Here is a 15,839-nt window from a genome sequence, read left to right as displayed (position 1 = left end):
ACTTATTTCAAGGAATATTTAATAGTCATGCACATTGAAATTCCAGGACAAAATAGATGGTGTGATCAAGAGATCAGGGCTGTACACCTGGCTGGTCCCTGACACAGTGTACAATCCTGAGCAAGTCGCTTCCCTTCTTTGTCTCACCTTAATTTTCTCACCTGCAAATAAAGAAAAGTACACTTGATGGTTTCCTAAGACACCTCCAGCTCTGATCTTCAGCTATCTAAATAGACAGGTACAAAGCGTAGAAGGCAGCGCTCTTTGCAACACACTCAACAACATTTAGAAAGAATAAGAGGAAAATCCTGACCATCACCCAAATGTCCACCAATAAAGGTGATAACAGATCTATGCAATCCAAAATTGGCAATCATTTATAAATGAGCAATTCAAATCTATAGTTAATGATATCAAATAACATGCAAGATATAGTGTTAAATGGTAGAAGCTGTGGAGATATTTGAAGATATATATGATTTAAACACACATATGCTTATTTTTTTTAGAGTTATCTCAATGGGATAACACAGTAAGCATTTGTTAATCCAAAGGTGTATGTTGGAGGGATAAGAAGGAACTTTTTTACTTTTATTTTCTATCCTCTGAATTTCCAAATTTGATCATGAGCACCGCTTACTTTGGGGATAAAAAAAATAGATAGTAACATTTTTTGTTAGAATGTCAACAATTAAGATCAAAACGTAGAGGAATTTTTGTTACTTTGGAAAATTTCACACTATTCTCTGGACATTCGGTTCTTCCGGGGTCTGCGCCTTGTTGATAATGCTCCCACGGGGGTTGTTTCTACACATCAGCAATTTCCTGACAGCTATTCCAGTCAGGCAGGTTCCAGCTCGGTGGCCTTGCCCCTGGGCTTCTCTCAGTGGAAGACCAGGCATCTCAAGGTCCCAACTTACCCCTTCATGATATAGCTTGAGGGTTGTTCCAAAGTCATGCTCTCTCCTCCAGATACTAATTAAGAAGCCCAGGCTTCAGGTTCACGTACTGTCACAAGGTCCAAACAGAAGAGTGTACGTTCTCTAACTACACAGAGAGCAATAGGGGCCTCTGGAGGAGACTTAACATCAGCAAAGACAATCTCACTCGGAAGAGCGAAGCCCATCAGTCAGCTGGGAGCTAAGACCCCCCCACAGCTGGTACAGTCAGTGGCTGACCTCCACTGTAATAAGTACCTGTTTCTGTTGAGGATGAACTCAATTTCATGTGATGCGCTCTGGGGCCTCTGTCCTCTCCCACTTCACAAGGTCCCTGCTGACATCTCCTGAGGGAAATCTGGTTTTTCAGCGCCTCCTCCACTCAGGTTTCCCCATCTATTCAATGGAGTGCTAATTCTTGCCTCTGTTGCTTTTAGAGTGAAAAGAAATCAATCAGGAATGACCAAAATACTATGTGTCTATAAAACACAACAAAATAATCACAGCTATTATAACTTTAAAAACCCATCAGGGCCTCCAAATCACTTGGGGAAAGCATTTTATATGTGAATATAAATCACACCATCTGCTGCACTCTCTTAATTTTAATCAGATTACTGCCAAGTCTACATAGCGAAGAAAGAAGAAAATAAGACCATTTTCAGCTTTATCATAGCTTTGGGCTTCTTCACCTCACCGCAACTCAGATTTTCTTTCTAAGATTTGCTTCTTCCCCAAAGATACTCAGTCAGATTGACTTTATAATTGATTGACTTTAAAAAATGTTTATACCCCATACCGGGGGCGGGGGGCGGGGGGGGGGGAGGGAATCACTGAAGGCACTCTCCCAATGCTGAAAAAAAATTTGGAAATGAGATTTGGATTGCCTTACAGGATGGAAAGAATTTTTAAAAATTAACCAAACTAGATAATTAATTCTGAAGAAGTTGATGAGACACACCAGAAAGTAAAGGATCATCCTCTCATGTGAATATGTGTAGGCTGCTCCCTCTTCATTCAGTAGCTATTACTTAGGCACCTGCTGGGGGCAGTGGAAAGTGGTGGAAAGAGCACAGGCTCTGGAAAACAGAAGACGTCTGTCTCTACTGCTTTTCAGTCCTGTGTTTTTGGATCAATTGCTTCGTTTCTCTGATCCTTAGTTCTCTCGTCTGTTAAATGGGATTATCAAACTTTCTTGATAGAGTTGTTTGCGATGAATTTAGATATCTATGAAGTACCTAGCATAGTCCCTGACACATGGGAGACAGCGTATGTGAGTTCCTCTCCTTCTCTGTCCCACGCAATGGTAGAAAAAGAGATCAACAAAGACAGGTCTGGTCCTCAAGGACCAGAAAGCATGTCACTTTCCTCCCAATGCCCTTTTTTTCCCCCTTTATTGGCACAGTAAGACTACACATAATAGTGGGATTCTTTGTGACATGCTCACTTGTACTTGCACCCAGTTTCATTCCTCTAAATATCCCTTTTCCTCCCCTCCTCCCTCCTCCACCCCCTTCCTCTACTTTCCTTTTATTACGAAGTTGACTTTTTTTCTCTTCTTTCTCTCTACCTTCCACATATGATAGAAAGCATGTGACCCTTGACTTTCTGAGTTTGGCTTGTTTTGTTCAACACGATGTTCTCCAGTTCCATCCATTTTCCTACAAATCACATAATTTCATTCCTCTTTATGGCTGAATAAAACTCTGTTGTGTGTACATACCATATTTTCTTTATCCATTCTTCTGTTGATGGATACCCAGGCTGGTTCCAGAATTTGGCTATTGTGACCTGAAGTTCCACAGAAGAAACACGAGGAATGGAACCGCCGTACGACCCAGCTATACCACTCCTTAGGATTTTTTCCAAAAGAATTAAAGTCAGCAGACTATAGCAATATGTGCATGTCCATCATCATACCAATTTCTGTCTTGGTTGGGAAACACTAAGTCATGCCTAGATCAGGAATATTAATCCAACTGTTTCCAAATCACAAACAACTCAATCACACACACAATGGAGGGTCAGAAAGCAAGAAGAGCTTTCCGGAGGAAAATGGGGGCCAACCCTGAAATGAAAAACTGCATTATACCAATTATTCTTGATCCAGACTGAGGTGCCTGGGTACTGTGGATAATGAGAGGCCGCCCCAGTCTTCTCGCTGACATGACTGGTGCTATTTAATGTAATTACATTACAGTAAAATGATGAGTTTTCCCATAATGGGTAGTTACAGCATAATTGTGACTACACAGAATATTAACACCCTAATTGCCAGAGCCTTCCAAAAGCATTAGCTAAGTCAATGTTTCCCTACTCTCTGGGCAGCAAAATGAGAGAACCAGAGCATTTCTAGAATTGCCTCTCACATCTGCCTTGCTTTTCTTCATGGATCAGTCCCCACAGATCTTTCAAAGGATCCCATTTTAACCCCTTGAGGACACACTGTCATACACTTCCCATCTCCCTTCCCTGCAAAGCCTGCTCTGCAAACCAGAAAACACCTGACAGATTCATTCCATTTACTAGTATTCTTGAAACTGCTTGGCTCAGAGCGAGGCAGGCCCCATTCTGGTCTGGCCCACTTCCTTTCTGTGTCACCTTGACCAGGCCCTTGACCTTGCCAATTCTTAGTTTCTTCATCCAGATGATGTAGATCATACCACTCACCTCAGGGTACCAACGTCAGGATTAAAATAGGCATAAAAGTCATGCTGATTGAATTTTAGGATAAAGAAAATTAACAGGATCTCGTTCCCAGGATTATTTCTCTTTTTAATGGGAAACATATACTCTGAATTAAGCTAACCGGAGTTGTTCAACAACAAGTAGAGAAAGTGTTTGAGGAAGTAGAGGTTACTCCGGAACTCCTTACATGTCATTTAGTAACATCTGCTCACTTAAGAGACAGAGTAGCATAATGTTTAAATGTGCAGACTCGGATGGCCCAAGTTCAGTTTCTAGAGCTCTGCCACTTTCTAGCTGTGTGACCTTAAGCCAAGCAAATTTACCCATCTCTGTTACAGTCTCCATCTACAAACTGAAATAATATCAATTGCACTTAACTCCTGGGGTTACTATATGGATCAAGTAAGTTAAAATATTTAAAGCTAATAGTGACTGGTCTGTGGTAGCACTCAATAAGTGTTGATGTTATGATTATTATTCTGCAGTTTGCTGATCCAATTGTGCCATCGCTGATAAAATGGAGAACATAATCACAGGAGTAGGAAAATATCTCCTTGCTTCAGGAAAACTACAGATACCAACTTGGAGAAGAAATGGAAGGTTTATAGACGTATAAAGACAACTCATTTTTATGCAAAATGTAGTACTCTGAGTCATTGTGGGAAAAAAATGAGTTTTCTAAAATCTCACCAATAACTTAAAAGTGTTATTGTCTTTTTGAGACCTCAGGCCACTGCGGGTTGGACCAATCAAAATGCTCAGGACCAGACTGGGAGATAAGGCCACAAATAAAGAACAAACACAAGAATAAAGAGTACATTGTAATTTTTAATTTCAAAGATTGGAATCAATTCTAGTGTGAGTATAAATTTATGTTTCTCCTTTTCAAATTTGACCCATTCAATGAGAGGCCTTCGACTAGTCTCTTACTGCCTTATACTTAAAACAGTGGTTGGAAATATTGAAAAAACAGAACCGTGCCTTTGAGTGTTGTCTCATAATTAACATAGAGGTGAGCGCACTGGTGAACTCAAACGTGTTAAATGAGAGGGGACAGGGTCACACCCCCTTTTCATTTGCTCTATCCAGTACCTGCTTTATTGTAGGAAAGCTATTACCTCCCCACACATAAACTCCAACCCTGAGGTTTATGTGGGAGTGGCCATAGTCTTACAGATCCCAACATGTGGCCCCTAATGACTGGTCCTGGACTGAGCCCCAGATCCAAACAGGGCCAGTGATACTACACCTGACCTATAATCGGTTGGCTACAGGGAGGGCACCTGATTCCTCCTATCACCTCGGGTCAACCAGATACTTTCCAAGGATCAGGTCACAAATTGTGAAATTAAGTCCTTGTTGATAATAGGATCTGTAAGATATACATCAGCGTTATTGATGACCCTGTTTCCCATCCATGGGAAATAAAGAAAAGGAAAATCTTCAGTGAGAAAGAATCCAGGAGACACAGTAACAAACAAAGAGCAGGCTAATGATGTCCCAGGCCTTGTCCTGATTTTTCTCGCATGCTAAATTTCTGTGACTTGGTTAGCCAGCTTCTCTTAGATTCCAGGGGCTCATCAATTCTCCTTTCTGACAAGTTGTATTTTTGTCTCTTGCAACCGAGAGAGTTGTGATGGATATACACCTAAGTCCTGGCAAAAAGCACACCGACATCCTTAAAAGGTGTAAGTGGGTGAGGACTTGATGCCTTCACCAGAAACCTTCTCAGCAGCTTGCACAAAAGGAAGAGATGAGCTGTGTGAAATTTTGGTCCAGAAGGTGTGGGAAGAGTCCTGGGCCTTCTCTACCTCACCTTATTAGTCACTTGAACAGCTCCTTTGGTCTCTTCAACTCAAGAGTTTTCCCATTTATAAAAGAAAGGGACTGAATTATAAGACTTCTCAGGCCCCTTCATGCCTGAAACTTTGAGTTTTCAGTTTCATTTCTCAAAGTCAATTGCTTCTGAGTTATCAGGATTCAAGGGCATTTGTCTGGCGAGACTTGTTTTTCAAAACTCCTCCTTCCCATTCTGTTTTTCTCCGTCTGGAAGCTGGGGGGAAAAAAGTATATTGGCATCTGACCCTCTCCCATCCTTTCTTCAATTAATTCCAACATTTCTAGAAAACTGACTGGAAGGATCGGCCTGGATAGCAAAGAAGGAATAAACGAGAGTCACGCATGGGCACGGTAAGACTGATGAAGACACAGTGGGCGGGATGGTTCCTCAGGAGAGGAGTTTAACCTTGGGGAGGGATTCGCCAGTGGCTGAAGACACCCAGGCCTAGGAGAAGGGGGTACAGAGACCAGCCTGGGGTGACACTCACTGACAGAGACAGCCTTCAGTAAAGGCACTTGGAATTTGTTCAGCCCAATCTGCAGGGAGCAGATGTCGCCAGGAGCTTGGGGCTGGGATGTGAGCCAAGGTCGAAGAAGGAGTCGGGAAAACCCTAGTGACAGAGCCGTGGAGCCGGCGGCCATGTCTGCTATGAAATGAAGCGCCCACTTCCAGCGTTGGCAGCCGGCTTTGCCGAAGCTGAGGAGAGTTGGAAGGAAGAGGGAAGGAGGGGAAGCGCCTGCCAAGCAGAGGGCAGCCTTGCCCGCCACGTCTGAAATGGCATGTTTAATCACTGTAGCACACCATCTCTTGCCTGCTAATGACAGAAGGAAGTTCCTAATGAAGTTATTGCTCTGCTGACTGAATTACTGATTTCCAGTTACACTGCTTATAAACACACCGTGCTAAGTGCCCACGTGTTCACTGAGGCATCTGGAGGCTCTGACTCCACAGTTACCTCATCATGCGTGCCAAAGGATTGAGAGGAAGCGGCACTAACCCAGGGGAACAGGCCAAGGTTGCCCAAACACCCTGGACCTGTTAAAGTATTTGTGAAATTAGGAAAGAGGGGAAAAGGAGAGAAGAGGACAAGAACTGTCTAAAGACAGGAAAGAAGGCCCCAGAGGACAGAAAAAGCCACTCACGTGCCCAACCCACAGTCTCTGCCACAACCCGTACCCAACTTCATACCCCATCCTTGTAAGCTTCCTCCTCTCCACTGTCAGTCAACCCCATTTTCATCACAAATCCCAAATTTTGATGCCACACTTACTATGTTTGTCTGATGGTTAGCCTCTTGCGAAAGTCAAATAGAGAAAGAAAGAAAAACAATTTTTCCTCTGTGTTTTTTTAAAGCCTTCAGCAGGGCATACATCCTGTAAGGTGACAGGTTCACCTATGGCCTCACAGGTCCACGCCAAGAAGGAGGCGACAGGCTGCATCCCACTTCCTGGGGCTTCGGCTGCTGCCATCTGCATCTGAGTCAGTCAGGGACCAAGCGCACAGCAGGCCCCGAGCAAGCCAGCCAGCGCTGCCAAATTACAGAGCAAGGAGCACTTAGGGCGGTAGGCGGGGGAGGGAAGGAGGAAGATAAGGGATAGCTTGCAATCCTGTCTGCTGAAAAGCCTGTTAACCAAAGAAGTTGCCGTCCCTTAATCCCTCCCACTCCTGCCTGAATGTACACTAATTGAAAATCAAGTTTTCAATTTGAAGCTATTTTCTAATTCTGTCTCATTCAGGAGCAGTTAGAGCCCCGGTGTTTTGCTAAATTCCCAATGTGCTTTTCACACGTTCCCTGGGGAAGCCAACAAGAGAGCCTCCCCAACATGTTACTGACAGCAGCAGGCAGGAAGGTGTGTCCAAGGGGAGAGTCTGGTGGGAGAAAGCAAGCAACACTGACCCAGGCTGAAGATTCTGCAGATCGTGCCTGGGAGGGTACGTCCTGCTCCTTCCCGCTTCCCCAGTGAACCAAGTCGCAACCCTGCAGAGGGAATCCAACTAACCACCATCCTGTCCCCTGTGCATTAGAAAAACCTCAGAAAGCAAACAGGAAGTTCCTTTTGGGTGGGTGCTTTGAAATATGTAGATAGCGCCAACCATCTAAGTAATGGGCCCCAAACCTACTTAAAAGGACAGGAAGCATCACAGACTTCTTAGAAAACAGACTCCTTAGAATTCCATATGAAGTTTTTTAAATTGGTTTAACTTATGTTTTAAAAATTTGCGTTTGTTTCTGTTCCAAAGCAAAGAATAGATCGTGTCTTGATTCCTTTGGCATAATTTTTCTGCAAAGCTGTATGATTGCACAATAGGGCAGCCTTCGTTTCATCGTTAACATTCTTAGTGAGATCAAATAAGAGATTCGTTTTTGAAAGATATTTAAAGGCTTCCTTGGTTTTCCCGAAGTTCTCCTTAAGCATTTGATCTTCTAATCATCTCCTTGAGAAAGCTCAGGGGTCCTCATCCTTGTCCACTTACCCAATTTTTAAGGGTTCTTCCTGATCCTGTTTTTCCAAGGATTCAGGCAGTTCTCCAACATCAATGCCATTGGCTCCGTGAAACCCTGATCCTTTCGAAGTACTTCCAGTCTCACTTTGCAAGCGACTGCTGTTAAATTTGCATTGCTTCATTAGGTGTTCACCTTTCATAAATTATCAAGAGCCTGACACCCACCCACAAAGACACTGGGTGATAGACAAGAATAGAAGTTAGCACTGACCAAAGGAACTGGGAACTATTGACATGGACAGTTTGTTAGTGGATATTTTCACCTGCAAAACATTCTGTGCCCTGTTCTAGGTCCTCCCACCCCCCACTGGATGTGCCGAGTAACTCAGATATCCACCACAGGTTGTTACCAAGTGGTGATTTCAAAAACGATCTAATTCTAATGGATGGTTGGGCAACAGGAAGGGGAAGGAAGGAGGCTTTGTTTGGAAGATTAATTAATTAAGTGCTTCCCAAGTATCATTACGTAAACCATGATAAATGACACAACCATGATACCCTTCTCAATACCTACAAACGAGAATCTCACATGCCTTGATTTAAATGTAAGTGCAAAAATGCAAATTTTAGGATGAATTGGAACTTCAGTGACATACACTGGGTGAATGCTAGAGAAATCTGGAAATCTCAGAGACAGAAGGAAATGCGTGCATAATTTGTGCGGTCTTGCCTGAGGCTGGGGGAGTGGCAGCGGGGGAGAAGATAGACATGCAGAAGTTTAACAAAAGGAAGCTTCCGAGGGTAAAAAGAGTTGAGGAAATTTAAAGCCAGACTGGAAGGGAAAGAAAAGGAGAGTCAATGAATTTAAAGGCCAATTCATTTTGCTGGAAGGGATCTAGGCAAACAGCTGTTAAAATTGCTGTTTACTAGTAAAAATGGGTGCTTCACAGTTTGAGTCTTACAGAGAAGGTAGATCCAACAGGAAATCTGAAGAGCTCCTCTTGGTTCAAAGTCTGCCTCATCTACTTCATGATTGCAAATAAGTCAACTACCTTCTCTGACAGGGATGGCACTCTCAAAGAGTTTTTTGTTGTTGTTTGGGGGGAGGGGGGGGACAGGTACCAGGGATTGGACTCAGGGGCACTCAGCTACTGAGCCACATCCCCAGTCCTATCTTGTATTTTATTTGGAGACGGGGTCTCACTGAGTTGCTTAGTGCCTCGCTTTTTGCTGAGGCTGGCTTTGAACTCATGATCCTCCTGCCTCAGCCTCCCGAGCCACTGGGATTACAGGTGTGCACCACTGTGCCCAGTTTTTCAAAGAGTTTTTGATGATTAGAATTAATACCCATGTTATCATTATGTATACTATATATTATCTGTGCATATTAATCATATGCTACATGGCAGATAGGAAGAGGAGGAAGAGGAGGAAGAGAAGGAGCAGACAAGAAGGAGGAGGATATGAATAAAACATAGCCAGAACACCTGGGCAGAACTGTTAGGCTGAGCCAGGACAGTTGCTAATCCCAATCCCGTTAGAAAGCACACCGTTCTGTACACACAGGGCTGAGAGCAAGGACTAAGAAACAGGCTGTGGAAGTGAAGCCAGAAGGAACCACAGCAGTCCCAAGAGAACAGCTCCACGCTCTCAGGGTGATGCGTACTGGTGAAGGGCAGCCTCCTCCACATGCACCTGGACAACCTCAGCCCAGGGACCCATTGATGTGTACAGGAAAAACTTTGTCATTCTTGACATTGTAAGATAAATGGCAGGAAAAGAAAAACATAATTGCAGTATCAAATCATGGGGTAGACAAGGGAGATTCGGAGGTAAATTCCAGGTGCCCTGAAAAATGTTAAGAATAACAACAACTGATGCATTGGCCCTGGGCCCTTGTCTCAGGTCAGGTCCCCTGGAAGCAGAGCCTGAGGCTGAATGCAGATGCACAAGACTCATCCAGGCTGCCTCTCAGGAGAGACCTGAAAGAGAGCCAGGCAAGGGGAAAAGCTGAGCAAGCGTGTGGTCTCAGGTGACGTCCAGCATTAGCCAGGACAATGGGAAGAGGAGAGCAACCTCCCACCACCTCCAAGAAGGTTGGCCTCCACGGAGAACAGGTCTCCACGGAAGGTCACTGGTGTAAACTGTCAGCTGCAGCTAGAAAGTTGCACCAGATATAAAGGGATCTGGACGGGGCACCAACAGCTTCTCCTGCCACACTCCTCAGGTGCTTCACGTGGGTTAAAACATGACAACCCTGTGAGGTTCTCCTTCACTTCACAGAGGCTAGTGAAGCTCAGACAGCACAGGTAACCAGGTCACTGGGTGACCCAGCTGGGATCTGAGCCCCAGCATGCCGGTGTTGGAACCCACTCACCTGCCCACGCTGTGCCGCTCAGTAACTCAATACTGCTCAGATTGAATTGTACCCCTGAACCCAATACATGGGAGTCCCAACCCCCAGTCCCTCAGAATGTGACTTTATTTGGAAGTAGGTCATAATTAGCTAAGTTAAGCTGAGGTCATACTAGGGTCGAGTAGGCCTTTAATCCACATGGTTGGTATCTCACATGAGAGAAAGGGAGGAGAGCTTGGAGTGATGGAGCGACAATCCAAGGGATGTCACCAACTACTAGCAATTATCAGAAGTCAGGGAGAGGCCAGGAAGGACTCTGCCCTACAGGTTTCAGAGGGAGAAGGGCAATACCGTGATTCACACTTCTAGCCTCCACGACGGGAGACGATGCATTTCTGTTGTTTTAAGCCACCCAGCTTGTGGTACTTGGTTATGGCTGCCTTAGAGAACTAATCCAGATACCCAGAGAAGGTACTCAATGTTGGGAAAGAAACCATCCTGGTATAATTATTGTTCTGGTTTAGATATAAGGTATGCCCCCAAAAAGCCCATGCAATGTAGCAATGTTCAGAGGTGAAATTATTAGATTATGGGAGCTGTAACCTAATCAGTGGATTAATCCATTTGATGAACAAATAATTTGAAAGGACTAATGTACTGGGTGGTAAATATTGACAGATGAGGAATGGATGGAGGAAGGAGGTCACTGGAGGTTTAACTTTGTGGCTTGTATTTTATCCTTGGCCGCCCCACCCACACCCACACCCCCTCCTGGTGGCCATGAACTGAGCAGCTTTCCTCCACCATGCCCTCCCGCCATGATGTTCTGCTCTCTTTGGCCCGGAGCAATAAAATAAGCCAACCATGGACTAAGACCTCTGAAACCATGAGCCCAAAATAAACTTTCCCTCCTCTAAGTTGTTCTTGTCAGGTATGTTGGTCACAGGGAGGAAAAAGGTGACTAACACAATTATTAACTTTAAGGTCAAAGTATTGATTTACTCCAAAGAACATTATAATCACACACGAGTATTTCAAAATGACATATATATGAGGAATTTATACAACCCTGAGGAGACCCCAAACTACGATGTTTAGCATTCAGTCTTGACATAGAATTGGTTTGGGTTATAACTGTAGATCAGTCATTTACGTAGCAGCTGTGTGACCTTAGGCAAGTGTATTGACTGCTCTATTCTTCAGTTTCCTCGTTTGTGAAATGGGGAACACTAGTATCTTCTCCTTAGAAGAAAATTATGTGAAATTATACATTTAACATTTACCATACATCCTGGACCACAGCAAGCACTGAATAAATGTTTGCTATTTATTCTATTTCTACTTTGAAATCCAATCACAGTGAACTCAGGAAACCTGAGCCCACATATCAACTATATTCTAGAAACTACACATGAAATTGAGCTAAAGGGTTGTTGGAAAGATGAATCATCAAATAGGACAGGTGTGTGTTTATACATATAAATGTCCTGGAGGAGTCTTCTTACTGACAATCTGTGAGGTCAGTGCTAGCTTAATCCGCACTGAATGAGAGAATTGATCACAGGTTGGTGAGAGGAAGCACATCCCTCTGTGTTCTGATAGGCCAGACCGTCTCGATATTTAATGAGTCTACCAGTCCCCTGGGGAATTGTTAAAATGCAGGGTCTGGTTCAGCAGGTCTAGGATGGGCCCTGACTTTCAATATTTCTAAGAAGCTCACAAGTGGTGTCCCCGCTGTGGGTCCACATTTTATACAGGCATATAGCTATCTCAGAAAACACCAAGAGATTTACACTGAGATGAGGTTCACTTCATAGCCATTAGGGCTGTGTCCCCTCTGGGATCTAGTGAGATTATGTATCTCTGTTTGGGGAACAAAATAGACCATCTTTTATTATCAATATAAATTTTTTATCTGAGCTTGCTGCATTGGGGATAAACACCATCTAAAGCACTCTGGGGAAGTCCCTCTGGGGTGGGGATGAATGCCTATTTGTGTCCCCCCGGGGGGTGCTTACAGCTTCCCACAGGATTCCCTCACTCTGAATTGTTTCCCGCACTCCTAGTTGGCTGGTCCCACATCCCAACCAGCACTAGGCTGAAGAGTAAATGCCAGATAAAGAAAAAATATGGAGGCTTATCGCCACCTACTGGATTAGGAAGGAGTAAAATATCTCTTGGATTCCTGCTCTTAAGTCAGAAAGGCCAGAGAGAGGAGGTGGATAATGGAACTGCAAAGGCCCACGGAGAATGTGCATTCACTCTCTGATCAGGGAGTTCAACTGGAACCGGTACCACCTAAGCCTGAAGCCATCTTTTCCCTCTGTCTCTTTCTTGGAAGAATAAGTTATTTTCCATGAGGTCTCACTGTGTGTAGGGGCATTATCCACATTACCTCGTTTAACCAAGTTAAATGACTATAGTCAACACTCTTTCAGAGGGGGAAGCTGAGGCTTACGGAACTTAAGGAATCTAAGGTCAGTCAGGTAGTAGTAGAAGCCCGGATGTACACCTGGGTCTAGCTGCTTTCGAAGTCTGAACGTTAACCAGTATCCTAAAGGCGTTCCCCCCAGTACCTGGCTGTGTAGGAAAGGCACAGTCACTGAAGTGGGGAGCCAGGCTCTCCTACTCTCTGGTCTGCTTGCCCACCATCACTGAAACATAGCATTAACCTTGGTTTTTGGAGAGGCTCCAAAGTTTCGGCTCCTTTGCACTAACCTGCAAGCTGAGGAATCATCAATCTTCCCTCCTTCCTGGAATATGGAGTCCGCTGTCTGAGTTTTCTGGGACTGTCATAACAAAGCACCACAAACTGGGTGGCTTAAAACAGCAGAAATTTATCCTCTCCCAGTTCTTCTGGAGGTCGAAAGTCTGAAATCCAGAGCTGGGTGGTTGTCTGGATTGTAAAGCCTGGCTTTGCTGCTCTCTGGGGTGGCAGGGCTGGGTGTATTACTCAACCCCTCTAGGTCACAGGGCCCTCATCCACAAACTAAGCGTGACAATAGGGCGTGGGGCGTGGCAGAGTGTGAACTCTTAAAGAGCTGGACCAGTACTTGGTGCACAGCCATGCTCAATAAATGTTACCTAAGATCACCTACTTCAGAGCTCTGAGGAGTAAATGATGTACTACGTTTAGTCCCTGGGTCTTGCTGCATGCTCAATAAATATTTTATTATTATTATTATTATTATTAACAACACCAGGTGCATAGGAAGAGAGTGCTGGACTGAAACCAGAGAGACTCCACAGGCAGGAAAATAGAGCCAGTTTTCATCACAGAAGGGATTCTAAAGGGAACAGTTTACACCGGGTGACCTAAATTAAGCCTCCACATTGTTAACTCCCTAGGGCAACCCCTGTGCTGTTTCCCTCCCACACAGGACCATGATCTGTCTCCCGGTTTCTCCCTCGGGGCCCTCTGTGCCCTGAGTAGCACAGCCACTCCATCCGGGCCTTTCCTTGGGTCCATGCCAACAAGCCCACAGTTTCTTTCCCACTTTAAAATTTTGATTTTAATCATTTCAGGAAACATGATATGCAACCAGCTGGGGAGTGGTGAGTGTTCCCTAACTTAGGACTTTTTCCCAGGTGTAATCCCTGTTCTGTTCTTTCTGACTCCCCCTCTCAGGGTCACCCACAAGTTCGAAGTTCTCCTCTCTCATACATCTTACCATGGCGTGCCCTGAACCTCTGGTTATCTCAGCCCCCAAGCCTTCCTATATGCACAGTCTTACTACTCAGGTGTCACCTGGGAAGACTCACAGGAATAATTTGCATTCATTCATTCAAAATGGATTTTTCCAGCACGTTCTAAGGGTGAGATGCATGCCTGCCTCTAAGGATACAGCAGCAAGCATTGAGTTTTGCTTTCTAGTAAGGTAGCCACTAGCTACATATGGTTATCTAAATTTAAAGGACTTAAAATCAAACACAAGTTAAATATAGTCTCTCAGTTTCACTGGTCACATTTCAAGTACTCAAAACTACCTGTGACCCTTGGCCACCATATTGGACAATGCAGAGCATTTCCATTCTGGCAGAAAGTTCTATCCGAGAGCATAGGTACGAAGGGCGAGAGAGACATGGAGCAAATACATACCTAAACTGATGAACCGCTTCTCCCAGTACCTCTAGAAAGGGTGCCATCAATCTTCATGAGTCTCTGACCTGCTTCGGGAAAGTGGTGCCCAGCTACCTTGCACCCGTGAAACACCAAGGAGCCAGGAAAGGGAACGCCATTTCTCCAACGCCTCTTTTCTGCCTGGATTCTGGACCTAGGTGAACAGCACCGTATTGAGACCATGTCTCTGCATTTTTACAGCCCAGGGGTCAAAAGCTGAGAGTAACACTGGAGAGACGCTTAGCTGAAGTCAAACTGAGCAGTAGGGCTGAGCCAGATCTGAGCCTGGGCTGCCTCCAGCAGGCTAAGCTCACTCAGAGTTCTCCTCCATGAAGCAGAAGGTACTGAGAGAGAAACTCAGGGTGGCTCCAGAATCTTAGGGCCCCACCAAATCAAAGTGGCCCGGTGTTCTCACCTCTCAAACGATAACCTACATAGCTGTGTGTGTATACATGTGTAAATGTATAAATACAGATAAAGAGAGTGTGGGGAGTCAATGTAGTTAAGTTTGAGATTCGTAACCTAGCTTCTAGGATCTCATTAACTATTGGCTCTAACTTGGTGGTTACTTGGCCTTTCCATCCCTTAATCTCGACTTTAAAATGGGGGAGAATAATAGTACTTACCTCACAGGGTCTTACAAGTCGTAAGTGAAGTAGACTTTACAAGCCCCTTAATAAACATCTGGCACAGAACAAGTATTCAGTTTTCTTAGTTCATTTTCCTGTTTCTATAACTGAATACACAAGACTGGGTAATTTATAAAGAACAGAGGTTTATTTAGCTCACAGTTCCAGAGGCTGGGAAGTCCAGCATCTACCCATGGAGTGGGGAGATAATAGACACTTAGTAGGTCATTACATGGCACAGGGAATCTCATGGCAATATAGAGAATAAGAAAGCCAGAGAGAGCTTGCTTTTGTAATAAAGTCACTCCCACAATAACCCTTTAATCCATGAGTGGAACAGTCCATTCTTAAGGGCAAAGTCCTCGACCTTCTAAAGTCCCTACTTTTAACATGTGTCTTTGGGGATTAGGTTTTCAACACATGAAATTCAGGAAACACATCCATACCATACCAATGATCAAGGTCAACCCCCTAAATTCAGAGGACCAGATTGAAATCCTGACTGAACTCAGCTACTGCCAGTTCTGTTACCTTGGACAAGTGATTCACCCTGGTTGCAAATTAAAAATAACAATGCCTGTCTTGAAAGACTGTGGTGAGGTATACATGAGATGATTTATGTAAAATGCTTAGCATAGTAATTTACTAGACACATAGTAGCTTCTTTATAACTAGCACATTCGCTATTAGCACTGTTATTCCAGAGCGACAGGAGAGGAGGGAACCCATCCACAAAGAGGAACAAGAAATAGAAGACGAGTGCCATCTGGTGGCCACAAGGCACAGCAACTGGCACAGCTAAAGGAAACGGACTTCATTTTTT

At 44.3% G+C, this 15,839-nt stretch overlaps 1 long non-coding RNA gene across 1 annotated transcript; it reads right to left on the bottom strand.

Moving 5' to 3' along the window:
* Positions 1-1,192: 1,192 nt before the first annotated feature.
* LOC306639513 lies at positions 1,193-7,438 on the bottom strand. The gene is made up of 4 exons (XR_013757678.1): positions 7,364-7,438; positions 4,876-5,679; positions 2,662-2,729; positions 1,193-1,368 (listed from the first exon to the last, which is right to left on the bottom strand). It is a non-coding gene; the product is annotated as an uncharacterized lncRNA (long non-coding RNA).
* Between the last annotated feature and the right edge of the window lie 8,401 nt (positions 7,439-15,839).

The sequence above is a fragment of the Sciurus vulgaris genome (assembly GCF_902686455.1).
Source record: "Sciurus vulgaris genome assembly, chromosome: 11".
Taxonomy (NCBI): domain Eukaryota; kingdom Metazoa; phylum Chordata; class Mammalia; order Rodentia; family Sciuridae; genus Sciurus; species Sciurus vulgaris.
Note: the sequence above shows the minus strand (reverse complement) of the source record. Positions and strands in the feature narration are given on the sequence as shown.